The sequence below is a fragment of the Scyliorhinus canicula genome, chromosome 3 (genome assembly GCF_902713615.1).
Source record: "Scyliorhinus canicula chromosome 3, sScyCan1.1, whole genome shotgun sequence".
NCBI classification, from domain to species: Eukaryota; Metazoa; Chordata; class Chondrichthyes; order Carcharhiniformes; family Scyliorhinidae; genus Scyliorhinus; species Scyliorhinus canicula.
In genome coordinates this window covers 166,286,651-166,301,028 of record NC_052148.1, presented here as the reverse complement: position 1 = coordinate 166,301,028, position 14,378 = coordinate 166,286,651, and the positions used below count along the sequence as shown (strand labels likewise).

Here is a 14,378-nt window from a genome sequence, read left to right as displayed (position 1 = left end):
AAAGAGCTAGGTCATCTTTCACCATTTAGTTCATCAACAACACGGCCCTACTACGAAACACACCTCCTACACATCGACTTACAAGAGAGATCAACTTTCCCCGATAAATAATTTCAACTCCATTTTCATGTCTTTTCTCCATTCACCCTCCACTTCATTATCTTTCCATCTTGCAGCCATTTTCACTCCCTTTTGCTTTGTATTGGACTTTCATTGATGATTGTGATGATTTTTATGCAACAAATCTACACTTTTTCCAACAAACAAAAATACTCTCAGGATATTAGCTCCTCCTCTGAACTTGTAATTACTATGCCCAGCACTCAACTTTTACAAATTTGCTCCCTACCTTTTAGTTTAGTGCGATATAAATCTTCCAGTCGCAAGTTCTGATAAAGGGTCAAAGCAGAAATGGCAACAAATCGTTTTTTCCTTTCAAACACAACTGATCCCTGGAATGAAGAGCTTGTCGTATGAGGAACGGTTGGGGACTCTGGGTCTGTACTCGTTGGATTTAGAAGGTTATAGTTTGTGACTGTACACAGTAGCAACAGGATTGATGGCCCACAGCGCCTCTTGTTTGTCCAATCTTGAGTTACTAGGTCTGTTGGAAATATATTCCATTTAGCACAATGCCACACAACACGATGGAAGGTATCGTGGGGGCATAGCCTCAAAATAAGGGGAAGTAGATTTAGAACTGAGTTTAGGAGGAACTTCTTCACCCAAAGGGTTGTGAATCTATGGAATTCCTTGCCCAGTGAAGCAGTTGAGGCTCCTTCAGTACATGTTTTTAAGGTAAAGATAGATAGTTTTTTGAAGAATAAAGGGATTAAGGGTTATGGTGTTCGGGCCGGAAAGTGGAGCTGAGTCCACAAAAGATCAGCCATGATCTAATTGAATGGCGGAGCAGGCTCGAGGGGCCAGATGGCCTACTCCTGCTCCTAGTTCTTATGTTCTTATTATGTTCTTATGTGAGCGGGATTCTCTCAGCCCAGGCCGGGCCGGAGAATCGCCGGGATGGGCGCGAATTGCATGGTGCCGCCCCGACGCTGGTCCGCCGATTCTCAGGAGAGCGGAGAATCGGTGCCATTGGCGCCGGCGCAGCCCCCCGGCGATTCTCGGCTCGGGATGGGCTGAGCGGCCACACAAAAAACCGGAGTCCCGCCGGCACCGTTCACACCTGCTCTTACCCGGCGGGACCTTGGCATGGATGTATGCGGGGGCGGCCTGGTTGGGGGTGGAGGGGGGTCCGACCCCTGGGGGGGCCTCTGCTGTGGCCTGGCCTGCGATCAGGGCCGACGGATTGGCGGCCACCCTCTCGGGCTGGGGGCCTCTTTTGTTCCATCCTGGCCCCTGTAGCCCTACATCATGTTGCTTCGGGGCCGGCGCGGAGAAGGGAGCCACTGCACATGTGCTCATTGACACCGGTCCCACTGCGCATGCGCAGATCTGTGGTATCCATCTGACGCCGGGATCGGCAGCTGGAGTGGCGTGGGTCGCTCCACTGCCGTGCTGGCCCCCTGTTAGGGTCAGAATCACGGCTCCTGAGGCCATGTTGATGCCGTCGAGAAACGTTTACGACGGCGTCAACACTCACCACAGGATTAAAGAATCCCGCCCCATATCCTCAGTGTGAAAGCGGGACGTTTTCGACGCGAGGGCTGTGTGAGGGTCACTCCTACCAATTCTATCATGGACAGGTGCACCTTTGACAGATTGGTGAGTGTTATATTTCTTTGTTGCCACAAAGAGAAAAGGTATGGAGGTGCCCACACTCTGGATTCTTGTCAAACACGATTATTAAGGATGTTGCTCATACAGTGATCTCCCTAAGCCCGTGCAAACACTCTGCTGACGTCACTACATAGCATGTGATGCAGAACCCGCAGAAATATATTCTCTGATGCATGACAGTGAGGATCAGGTCAAGTAGGTTTTCTCTCCTTGTTGGCTCCCTCTCCACATGCCACAGACCAAGTCTAGCAGCTATGTCCTTTAGAACACAGCCAACTTGGTCTCTAATGGTGTTTCTGAGCTACTTGTGGTAATGGACATTGAAGGCACCCACCTAGAGTACATTCTGTGCCCTTGTGAACCTCAATGCTTCTTAGGGGCTGGTTTAGCACACAAGGCTAAATCGCTGGCTTTTAAAACAGACCAAGCAGGCCAGCAGCACGGTTCGATTCCCGTACAAGCCTCCCCGGACAGGCGCCGGAATGTGGCGACTAGGGGCTTTTCACAGTAACTTCATTGAAGCCTACTCGTGACAATAAGCGATTTTCATTTTCATTTCAAGTGCTGTTCAACGTGAGGAGTACTGATTCATCAGCTGAGAGAGGGCGAAAGATGGCAATCATCTGGAGTTTTCACCTTGTCCATGTTTAACCTGCTGTCTGATTTAATTGAATCCGGAATCAAACTATAGTCAGTTTCTGATTCATAACCAGAATGTCATTTTGAAAAGGAACAAAGTACCTGCCCCCAATCCCCTCATATTCTTAATGCAGATTTTTCGTATAGTCATGAGAATGGAGACAAAGGGGTAGGAATTCCAGGCTTGTGCTCAGAGTGCATGCCTCAATTGGAAAAAACAATACTTAAATTGGGTCTCAAGAGCCTTATTAGCGTTATTTGGATGAGCTGCCAGATGAGCTGCCACATCCTCGCAGCTTCTTTTATAAGAATGAATGCTGAACTGCATGCCTTGTCAACAGCGGTTTGAAGGTAAATTCCCAGGTTAGGGGGTGCAATTGCTGAGTGAGTGGCTCTCAGGAGTATTACAGCTAGCTGGGAGGCGCAGGAATGCAGCTTCCTCCTCCAAATTAAACTTAAAATAATACTTTTTTGTAATGGCTACACCCATGACTGTCACAGTTGATTGGTAGGTCTGGCATCTGCTCAAGGGGCCTCACTTTTCCTGCAGGGTCTTGAAACAGCATTACGTTGCTCATTAGTACGTGTAGAGGACCTAACATCAGCTAATGCAAATTCCAGAAAAATGGCTCCACCCCTCAATATTAGGATCGAACATCTTTGGTCTCTGAAATTGGTTCTCAACAAACAGTAGCACAGTGGTTGGGGACCCAGATTCAATTATGGCCTTGGGTGACTATCTGTGTGGCGTTTACACGTTCTCCCCGGGTCTGTGTGGGTTTCCTCCTGATCCTCCGGTTTCCTTCCACAGTCAAAAGATTATGTGGATTGGCCATGATCAATGTGCGAGATTACGGCGATAGGGCAGGGGAGTGGGCCGAGGTATAGTGCTCTTTAGGTGGGTCAGTGCTGACTCAATGGGACAAATGGCCTCATTCTGCCCTGTTTCTAATCTTTTAAAACCTGGGACGGGATTCTCCAGTCGCCGACACCGAAATTGGCGTTCGGCCGGAGAATCAATGTTGGCGCTGAAATTGGAGGCGTCGCCGCTTTCACAATGCTCCGCCCTCTCCAAAGCGCCGTATTCCTAGGGGACGTTGCATGAGGCCCACCCCCCGATGCTGTGCCCCCGACCAGCCGAGTTCCCGACGGCATGTGTCTCTCATGCTATTATTTGTCGGGAACTCGGCTGGGCGGCTGTCGACTGAGTCCAGCGCCGCCACAGTCGGGGGAGAGCCGATCCGGGGGGAAGGGGGGACTTTGGCAGGGGCTGGGGGCACTGTTGGGGATGGTCCGGGGATCGCGTGCCTGGCCAAAGGGAGGCACTATTTGGCAGGCCAGATCTGTGCGCCGCCGGCGCCATGTTGCACGGCGCGACCCATGCAGGCTGCAGGCGTGCGCATTCACGGCCACGGACCCGGCAATTCTCCGGCCGTATCGGCAGCTAGAGCCGGGTACTCTATGCTGCCTGCCTGCTAGCCCCCCCACCAGACGGAGAATCAGTGGTCGTTTTGCGCCGAATTTCCGGTCGTAAAAGGCCACCGTTCCCACGCCGGCATCTGGACATAGCCTGAAAACCAGTGAATCCAGCCCCTGGATCATTCTCCAAAACTGATGCAATGAGGACCAATTTGTACTCCCAAAACTTGAATGAGTTCGAAGAGGGATAATATATGATATCTCTAAATACTGAGATCAGAGGCTTGAGGTGACTGCCATCTCCTGGGGTTTCCTGTGCAGTGCATCAGGAATGTGACACTGGGCAATGTTTTAATATTGGGAGTCAGATTTTTCAAATTCTCGGGCTTGATTAGAGTATTTTAATTCAGCAATCTTTGCTCTGGAGCATGCTTCTTAAACTTAAAAATATCCTTCCTGTTGAAGACTGATAGTCCCAAGATCTCGGTTTGGAGTAAAAGAGTGGAACGACTGAAGAAAGTCAAGCATGTACTTCATTGTTTTTCACAATTACTTCACTTATTAACATCTCATATTTTGATGGTACATATTTGAGCGATTCTTTCTCACAGGAATTTTGAGCAAATGCTGCCTGTTGTTTTTAAACAGTAGAATTTTAATGAAAAAATGACTGAAATTTTGGGGAAATGGAACACAGTGATGCACTCCATTACACAGATGTTGAGTCATGGGAAAACAAAGATCTTAAAACTCCTGAATTTAATAAGCAGAAAATGTTGGAAAGGGTCAGCCTTTCCACAGATGCTGCCAGACCTGTTGTGATTTCTCAGCATTTTCTGTTTTTATTTCCAATATCTTGCATATGTCCTAAAATTCCTGGCTTATTAATGTTTGAAAATTTTGATAAGACGAGGGAGATTGCAACTATGCCCTGCCCCGGACAACATTTAGGAGACAAGATTCTTATAGTCAGAAATCCTACCAGCCAGAAAAAGGAATGGTTGCACAAGGCAGCTGTACTTTGAAAGATCTGGTGAAATCACAGAATCATTATGGCACAGAAGGAGGCCATTCGGCCCATCATGTCTACACCGACTCTCCAAATGTGCATCATGACTGACTGTCATACCCTGTATCACTGCACATTGCTTCTATTCACATGATCATCTACTGTCCCCTTGAATACATTGATTGAATGTGCGTTCAGACTAGCCAATCGCGTTAAATCTCGTGAGGCGTTACGAGCGAGGTAGATCCCGGGAGCGAGGTCTCCTGGCTTCTATCGCCACATTGCGCTGCGGCAAGTTGCCTTTTGGACACAGCATGGCCATCTGATCGCGGCCAATATTTTAAAATCTGTATTAGTTGGGCTCCACTATTTCAAACTGAGGCCTGACCAAAAAACAATGTTAGCCTCTTGCAATCTATAATTTTGGATGTTGGCACTGCCAATCCTGAAAACAATCCTCCCTCTAATCCTCCGCTTCTTTTTCTCTCTCTCTATTTCTTCAGTTCCATCCATCACTCAGTTCCTTCATTTCTCTTTCTTCCTCCACCACATTTTTGTCCTTCTCATTCATTTTTATGTTTCTCTCCAGCACTTCCTTCAATGCCACTTTACACTGCTTTACTTTCATTTCTCTTTCAACATTCACTTCTACTTCCTGCCGACTGGTAAAACGTTTTCCTTCACTTCTTCCTCTTCTTACTTTAGTTCTCTCCGATTTCCGTCTTGCACCCTTCTTCCACTTTTCTTACACTCTACATATTAATTTATTTCTTTCACTCCAGTAACTCTTTCTTTTCCTGTCTCTCCTCTTTTACTTGTCCTCTTTCAATTCCTGCCCTGTTTTGCTCTTTCTTTTCTGTTTTATTCTTTCTTTACACTTTTTATCTGCACTTCAGTTTTTTCTCACTTCTTCATGTTTGCCTTTGAACAGAAAGGATGATGACAGAGGGTTCAAATTCAACTTCACCGGCAGTGAAGACTGTGTATTGGGAAACCTTCCCCTTTCACTGACTTGATGATGTATATCGGAAGTCCATTCATTACCGCCCAATGTACATATAACGTACGTACAATGAGCAAATAACCAAACTCAATAATACCCAAAAAATTACTGTAAAATTAGTAAAGAAGCAAGTTTAAAATACAAAACTATAATTGTTTTAGATTATGGAATAAATCAATTAATGCAAGTTGAGTCAGTGATAATATTACAGGCAGGAATACTGGGAATTTGGTTTCACTTAGCTGACTTCCAAGCAGCTGGCATGTTCATCAGGTTAAAAATTTTACAGAAGACCAAGATTTTGTGGGATAATGAATGAACGGGTGGAACACAGTGACACAAGGGCCAGCTGCATGGAAACCTATTGCAGATGTGTAAGGCAAAGTATGTAACTCCTCTCTCTGGACAAATGACACCATTTGTGGCAACATTGCAGCAAGGAAACAGATTCTTCACAGATCTACATATTCTTTGCAAAGAGAAGATGGAATTGTAAAAGTGCTGCCGAATTCTGTGACTCATTCTGGCTCCCCAGGATTTATTTTCTTCTTTTCACATCTCCCACCCCATGTGGGGATGGACGTGGAGAGGATGTTTCCACTAGAAGGAGAACTAGAACTAGAGGGCACAGCCTCTGACTTAAGGGAGGGTCCTTTAACACTGAGATGAGGAGCAATTTCTTCAGCCAGAGGGTGGTGAATCTGTGGAACTCTTTGCCGCTGAAGGCTGTGGAGGCCAAATCACTGAGTGTCTTTAAGACAGAGACAGATAGGTTCTTGATTAATATGGGGATCAAAGGGATGGGGTGAAGGCAGAAGAATGGGGATAAGCAACATATCAGCCATGGTTGAATGGCGGAAACCCGATGGGCTGAGTGGCCTAATTCTGTTCCTATGTCTTATGGTCTGATGTAACTTTCACACTGCATGAACATTATCTCAGACCAAGGTCACAATTCTCCTGTCCTGAATCGGGATGGGAATGGAGGAGGGGTGGCAAACAAAATGGCCGCAGAGCAGACCCTGAATTTATGGGCTCTTGGATGCAATCCAACTTTTTAATGTATTTATAAATACTTGACTATGTGGGTAATTGCAGCATTAATGTAAGCCTACATGTGACAGAAATAAAGATGATTATTATTATGAAAGGGTAGGGGGGACAAATAGATTTAAATTTTAAGTTACTTTTGAAATATAAGTGTCCAGGCAGCTCACAGTTGACAAATCTCTGACATTCCTGTTTTATCCGCGTGATGCACTATCAATTACGCAAAGACGAGAGTAGGATGTAATCGAGGCTTTATTACACTGAAATGTGTGGCCTCCTACAGCAGCTGACGAAATGACTGCAGTACGGGGAGCACACATATTTATACTCCACCAACTGGGCAGAGCCAGCAGGCAGGGATCTACCCCCATACCTGTAGTACAGGGGCCTTACCGCAAAGCACATATATCAACATCCTCTATATACAATATATACATTAGTGGTGACTACCACATTCACCCCCTGTTAAAAAAATGAGTTTGGCGGGGGTGGTGGGGAATTATATACAGGAAATTGTGTTTTAAAAGTACAGATAATATTACAAATTCAGGCGGTCTGGTGCCTTAATCTGCTGTCGAGAGCGCCGTAGTGCTGGTGGCGACTCCGGCGGCGGTTTGGTCTTCTGTGACTCCGGGAGTGTGTCGAAATCCTCTTCATCCCCGGGTGTGGGCAAGGGGAGGACGGATTGTCCCGGAGCGGGGGCTGCGCCGGGGGAAGGGAGGGTGGCGCCATGGGGGGTTTCATTCGTCGCAGTGCACAGGAGCGACCGAATGGAGTGAAGTGTGTCAGGGGGGGACCTCCTGCCAGCGGGAGGCCGGGTGATTTCTGGACCGTAGGGCCAGCTGGACGGCCCTCCAGACCGTCCCGTTCTCCCGCTACACCTTCCCGTTTCCCCTGGGGGTAGTAGCTGGTCGTCCTGCTCGAGGCAATGCCCCTGTTGAGCAGGTACTGGCGCAGCTCATCGCTCATGAATGAGGATCCCTGGTCGCTGTGGACGTAGACGGGGAAGCCGGACAGAAGGAAGATGCTGTTGAGGGCTTTGATGATGGTGGCAGACGTCATGTTGGGGCATGGGATGGGGGAATCGGGAATATTCATCGACCACACTGAGAAAGTACGTGTTGCGGTCGGTGGAGGGGAGGGTACCTTTGAAGTCTACGCTGAGGCATTCAAAGGGGTGGGAGGCCTTCACTAGATGAGCTCGGTCTGGCCGGTAGAAGTGCGGTTTACGCTCCGCACAGACCTGGCCGTCTCTGGTGATAGCCCTGACTTCCTTGATGGAGTAAGACAGGTTGCGGGCGTTAATAAAATGGTTAAAACAGGTGACCCCTGGGTGACAGAGATTGTCCAGCAGGGTCCGGAGTCGGTCCACTTGTGCGCTGGCACATGTACCTCGGAATAGGGCATCGGGGGTGCTCGTTGAGCTTACTGGGGCGATACAAAATCTCTTAGTCGTAGGTGGAGAGCTCGATCCTCCACCTCAAGATTTTATCGTTTTTGATCTAGCCCAGCTGTGTGTTATTAAACATGAAGGCAACCGACCGTTGGTCAGTGAGGAGAGAGAATCTCCTGCTGGCCAGGTAATGCCTGGTTGAGGGTGGCGGCCAGAGCGATGTCTGATGCATCGCTCTCCACTTGGAATGGTAACGTCTCATCAACCGCATGCATCGAGGCCTTGCCGATGTCGGCCTTGATATGGTTGAAGGCCTGGTGAGCCTCGGCCATCAGTGGGAAAACGGTGGATTTGATGAGTGGGCGGGCCTTGTCCGCATAGTTTGGGACCCACTGGGCGTAATACGAAAAGAACCCCAGGCATAGTTTGAGGGCCTTGGGACAGTGGGGGAGGGGGAGTTCCATGAGGGGGCGCATGCGATCGGGGTAGGGCTCCAGAACTCCGTTCTGGACCACACAGCCGTGGATGGCTAAGCGGTTGGTGCTGAACACGCACTTCTCCTTGTTGTAAGTTAGGTTGAGGTGAGTGGCGGTGTGTAGAAATTTCGCAAGGTTGACGTCATGGTCCTGCTGATTGTGGCCGCAGATGGTGACATTATCCTGGTACGGGAAGGTGGCCCGCAGTCCGTACCGGTCAACCATTCCGTCCATCTCCCGTTGGAAGACCGAGACTCCGTTGGTGACGCCGAAGGGAACCTAAGAAAGTAGTAAAGGCGGCCGTCTGCTTCGAACGCAGTGTATGGGTAGTCCGCCTTATGGATGGGGAGCTGGTGGTAGGCAGATTTCAGGTCCATTGTCGAGAAGACCCGGTACTGTGCAATCTGATTGACCATATCAGATATGCGTGGGAGGGGGTACGCATCGAGCTGCATGTACCGATTGATGGTCTGACTGTAGTCAACGACCATCCCATTTTTCTCCCCAGTTTTGACCACTACCACTTGGGCTCTCCAGGGGCTGTTGCTGGCTTCGATGATGCCTTCCCGAAGCTGCCGCTGGACTTCAGACCTGATGAAGGTCCTGTCCTGGGCGCTGTACCATCTGCTCTTGGTGGCGACGGGTTTGCAATCCGGGGTTAGGTTTGCAAAAAGGCAAGGTGGGTCGTCCTTAAGGGTCGCGAGGCCGCACACAGTAAAGGGTAGTAGGGGCCTGCCGAATTTCAGGGTTAGGCTCTGAAGGTTGCACTGGAAGTCCAGGGCGAGTAGCAAGGCAGCACAGAGGTTGGGGAAGGATGTAGAGGCGGAAGCCGCTGACCTCCACGCCCTGGACAATGAGAGTGGCGATGCAGTACCCCCGGATCGCCATGGAGCGGGATCCGGAGGCCAGGAAGATTCTCTGGTTGGCAGGGTGTACTGCGAGGGAGCAGCGCCATACCGTATCGGGGTGAATGAAGCTCTCAGTGCTCCCGGAGTCCAGCAGGCAGGAGATCTCATGTCCGTTGACCTTCACTTTAGCTGAAGCAGTTGCAAGGTTGCGTGGTCGAGACTGGTCAATCGTGACCGAGGCGCGATGCGGCTGGTCGTCAGTGGTTGCAGGTGATGAGCGGCCTGATGAGGTGCCTGATGGGCAGGGGTTCTGAGTCGGGCAAGGTGGCGGCGCCCACGAGCCGCACGTTTCATGGGGGAAGCAAGATGGCGGCGCTCGTTGGTCCTGAGAGGAACAAGATGACGGTGCCCACGGGCCGCACGCTTTGCGAGTCGAGCAAGATGGCGGCGTCCACTGGCCGCATGTGGTCCAAGGAGGGGAAGATGGCGGCGTCCAGTGGCTGCACGTCGGCGGTGCCGGGACAATAGCGGCGATTGAGCATTTGTGTCCCCCGGGGTTGGTTGGCTGCCGCGCGGCACAGGCGTGGGGCTGGCTGAGGGCAGTCGCTGATGGGATCCATGATGGGGAGGCCGTCTGCGGAGTCCACAATGCACAAGAGGGGTGGGCTGCGTGGTCGGGGGCATAGGCCTGAATGTTGCGTGATGCGACCGTAAGTGAGAGCGCTAGCTTTTTGGTCGCCCCTTCTAAGAGGCGATGGCGGATGTAGTCAGGCCCTATGCTGTAACAAATGCGTCTCTCATCAGCAAATTCGAGTGTTCCATGGCCGAAACAGCCTCACAGTCACAGTCTCTAACTATGGCGAGAAGGGTGCGCCAGAAATCTTCCACTGACTCACCGGGAAGTTGGCGCTGTGTGGGGAGGAGTTGTCTGGTGTAAATTTTGTTAGTCCGCTGAGCGTAGTTTTAATTCAGTAGCGCCATGGCCTCTGCGTAAGTTGGCGCATCCTGGACGAGTGGAAAGACGTTGGAGCTCAGCCGTGTGTAAAGGATCTGGAGCTTCTGTGCTTCTGGAATTGTGTCTGGCGTAGACCCAATGTACGCTTCGAAACAGGCTAGCCAATGTGCAAAGTCCTTTTTGGCGTTGTCTGCTTGAGGATGCAGCTACAGGCGATCCGGCTTGATGCGGAGGTCCATCTCTGAAAACTCAGTATGATAAATTGATGCACTATCAATTACGCAAAGACAAGAATAGGATGTAATCGAGGCTTTATTACACTGAGATGTGTGGCCTCCCACAGCAGCTGACGAAATGGCTGTTGTACGGGTAGCACACATATTTATACTCTGGCTACTGGGCGGAGCCAGCAGGCAGGGATCTACCCCCGCACCTGTAGTACAGGGGCCTTACCAAAAAGCACCTGTATCAACATCCTCTATATACAATATATACATCAGTGGTGACTACCACACCGCGGAGGCATGCAGGTATGCTGCAACAGCAACTTGCTGTCTGTTTTTTACTTCCTCAAATCCTCTGGCCAAGGGCTCAGGGCCAGAAATTCCTGATTTTGAGTTGTAGCAGATCCTCAGTTTTTCATCATTCCCAGGGACATCAAGTTCATGGCATATCTGATGTTGTGGGGATGAAACTTGGGTTGAGCAAGGTTTTCCGACCCTCTGCAGCTTCTGCTGGCTGTTCAAAAATGGGAAACTGCAATGAGCAGTACTTCATGCCTAATGGAGAAGGAGCTGGGTAGTCTCTTGCTAAATAGGCACTCTCAGGTCCACAACACATTGTTAAGTTTAGTTTCCTCCATGTGATTGAAGTAGGAAACCTCCTTCTCTGCCTGTCCAAGAACCAACTGATATGTTGCAAATTTAAATCGTAAAAGAGTTAATTTTGGGAACATATAATAAACTCTTGTTCCATAGAAGCACTGACCCGTAGAATCCCTACAATGCACAAGGAGACCATTTGGACCATCGAGTCTACAGCAAACTTCTGAAAGAGTAGCCCAGCCAGACTGAACACAAAGGGATAATTTAGCATGGCCAATCCACCTAACCTGGACATCTTTGGACTGTGGGTGAAAACTGGAGCACCCGGAGGAAATCCACGCAGACACAGGGAAAATGTGCAAACTCCACACAGACAGTGACCCCAAGGGTGGAAACTAACCCGGGTCCCTGTCGCTGTGAGGTAGCAGTGCTAACCACCGTGATGCCCTGTTCATGAGGTAAGACATTCAACTTGGGAGATAGTTCAAAACGGGTGGTATTGCAATGACTGCCTGTTTTGCTCTCACTGGATATTCACTCCTATTGAAGCCAACTTAACTGAATATTGCACATGGTGCAAAATAGACAGGCGAAGAGATACTACAGGGGGGGTATTCTCCGCTACCGATAAAAATCGGGATGGCCGTCGTGAAATGGGCCGAGGTTCACGCTCCCCTTGGGGCCCGCTCCCCGCACCTAATCCACCCCCACCCGGGGGGCTAGGAGCGGGCCTCCGTCTTTCCCGGCCGTGACCTTGTTGTGCCAGGAATGACGCGCAAAATGGCGCATTTGTGAGGTCATCCGCGCATGTGCGGGTTGCCGGTTCCAACCCGCGCATGTGCGGATGACTTCATCGCGCAAACGGCGCGAACCGCGCATGCGCGGTGGCCGTCTTTCTCCTCAGCCGCCCGGCAAGACGTGGCGGCTTGATCTTGCCGGGCGGCGGAGGGGAAAGAGTGCGTCCGTTTTGGACGCTGGCCCGACGATCAGTGGGCACCGATCGCGGGCCTGTCTCCTCCCGAGCACAGTCGTGGTGCTCCCGTGCCAATCGGGCCCCTAGATGCCCCGAACGGGCATCTGACGCCCGTTTCACGAATGCAGCGACCAGGTGTGGTTTCTGCCGTGGTGAAACGGGCGTGAAGGGCCGGCCGCTCAGCCCATTGGGCTCGGAGAATCGCCATTCGCCGTGAAAAACGGTGAGCGGCAATTTTTCCGAGCCGGGGGGGGGGGGGAGGGGGGGAGAGAATCGCTGGGGGCGCCAGGGGGGCGTAAAAAATGTTGAGAGGCCCTCCCACGATTCTCCCACACCACATGGGGAGCGGAGAATTCCACCCTACCTGTTTAGTGCCACTTCCCAAAGAGGAATTTGTATCCTTGTTGTCCGGGTCCAAACAAACTTATCTTGTACAGCATTTACTAGTTGCTAATTGAACTATACTGTATTAACCGTTGAAGTGTGGGAATTGTGTCGGAAGCCAGAGCAGGACACAAGTAGTTGCAAAATTTCTACAAATTTAAATGTACAAGAAACTCTATAACTAGGCAGATTTTCACATTTCCATACACAGGGTAGTTTTGCCCCAAATTGTCAACATATGGCTGAGCCATTGTCCAGCCACTATGGCAGCTGGGGCTCCCTTTGGACACAGACACCAGGCTTGTCAATGTATTCAAATTGGGATCAAATGACGAGAATCTCATATTCCTTTGCCCGCTTGACTATCACCAACCACTTCCTCTTCCCACGGCCCAGTTGTGGACAGTGCACTCAGAAGGCAGCCATTTCCGTTGCACATTAAAGGGATCCTTACCGGCTGTCAGGGAAAGCTGGATGGAGATCAGAAGCCTTTTTGTGGCAGCTGCTTGTGGGTTTTGCAATTTAAGTAATTTTAGTTCAATGCAGTTACTGCTGGAGTTTCTGCAAAGGTTTTGCCACGATTCCAACTTCCTTTTAAAAAATTCTTGACACTTCTACTCCTCCCCATTGAAGGTGCAACTGTAGGGTCCCATTCAGCCAACTAGTCCATTTCCCACTTCCACAGGTTTCATGTAGCACATTGGCAGCTTCCAAGCACATTATAATGAGGATCCATGACCAAAATCTGATGCTGATAACTCGATCGGCATTGTGGGATCATAGTAATACAAGAACAGGATTAGACCGTTTAACTTTGCGAGCCTGTTCCACAATTCCACGTCAACATGGCTGATCTGTGATCTAATTCCATGTCCCACATCCTTTTGTACGTTTGTTTAATAAAAATATTTACATCTCAGATTTAAAATTGATAACTGATCGAGGATCAACTGTCGCTTCTGGAAGAGAGTTCCAAACTTCTACCATCCTCTGAGAGTAGAAACAGTTCCTAATTTTACTCTTGAACAATCTGGCCCTTAAATTTAGACTATGACCTCTAGTCCTACGCTCTCCAGCGAAGTGGAAATACATTCTCTCTGTTTCCCTTAAAGTGAACGTTTGATCAAATCACCCCATTTCGTTCAACATAAAACCCTGGCAATCTCCTCGTAATTGGAGTCCAGGTATTATCCTGGTATATCTGCACTGTATTACCTTGAAGTAACAACATTAACACTGCAATGAAGTTACTGTGAAAAGCCCCGAGTCGCCACATTCTAGCACCTGTTCGGGTACACTAAGGGAGCATTCAGAATGTCCAATTCACCTAACAAGCACGTCTTTCGGGGCTTGTGGGAGGAAACTGGAGCACCCAGACGCAACCCGCGCAGACAGGGGGAGAACGAGCAGACTCCGCACTGACAGTGATGCAAGCCTGGAATCGATCCCGGATCCCTGGCGCTGTGATGAAACCATGCTAACCACTGTGCTATTTTCCAACCCCATCAAAATTGAAATATCCCTAATTTATTCCATAGAAACAGTTCTCACAAAGTAATAACTCCTGTAATAACCTATATTACTTGCACTACAGGCAGAATCACACTGTGGCTGTAGTAACATTTCATTTATAAGCAAATTGGATGTGAGAATGATTATACTGACAAA

General features: G+C 49.5%; 1 protein-coding gene across 5 annotated transcripts in view; it reads right to left on the bottom strand.

The window, feature by feature from the left end:
• The window catches only part of LOC119963079 (collagen alpha-1(XXV) chain), an 816,994-nt gene that overhangs the window by 68,343 nt on the left and 734,273 nt on the right, over positions 1-14,378 (bottom strand). The window lies entirely within an intron of this gene.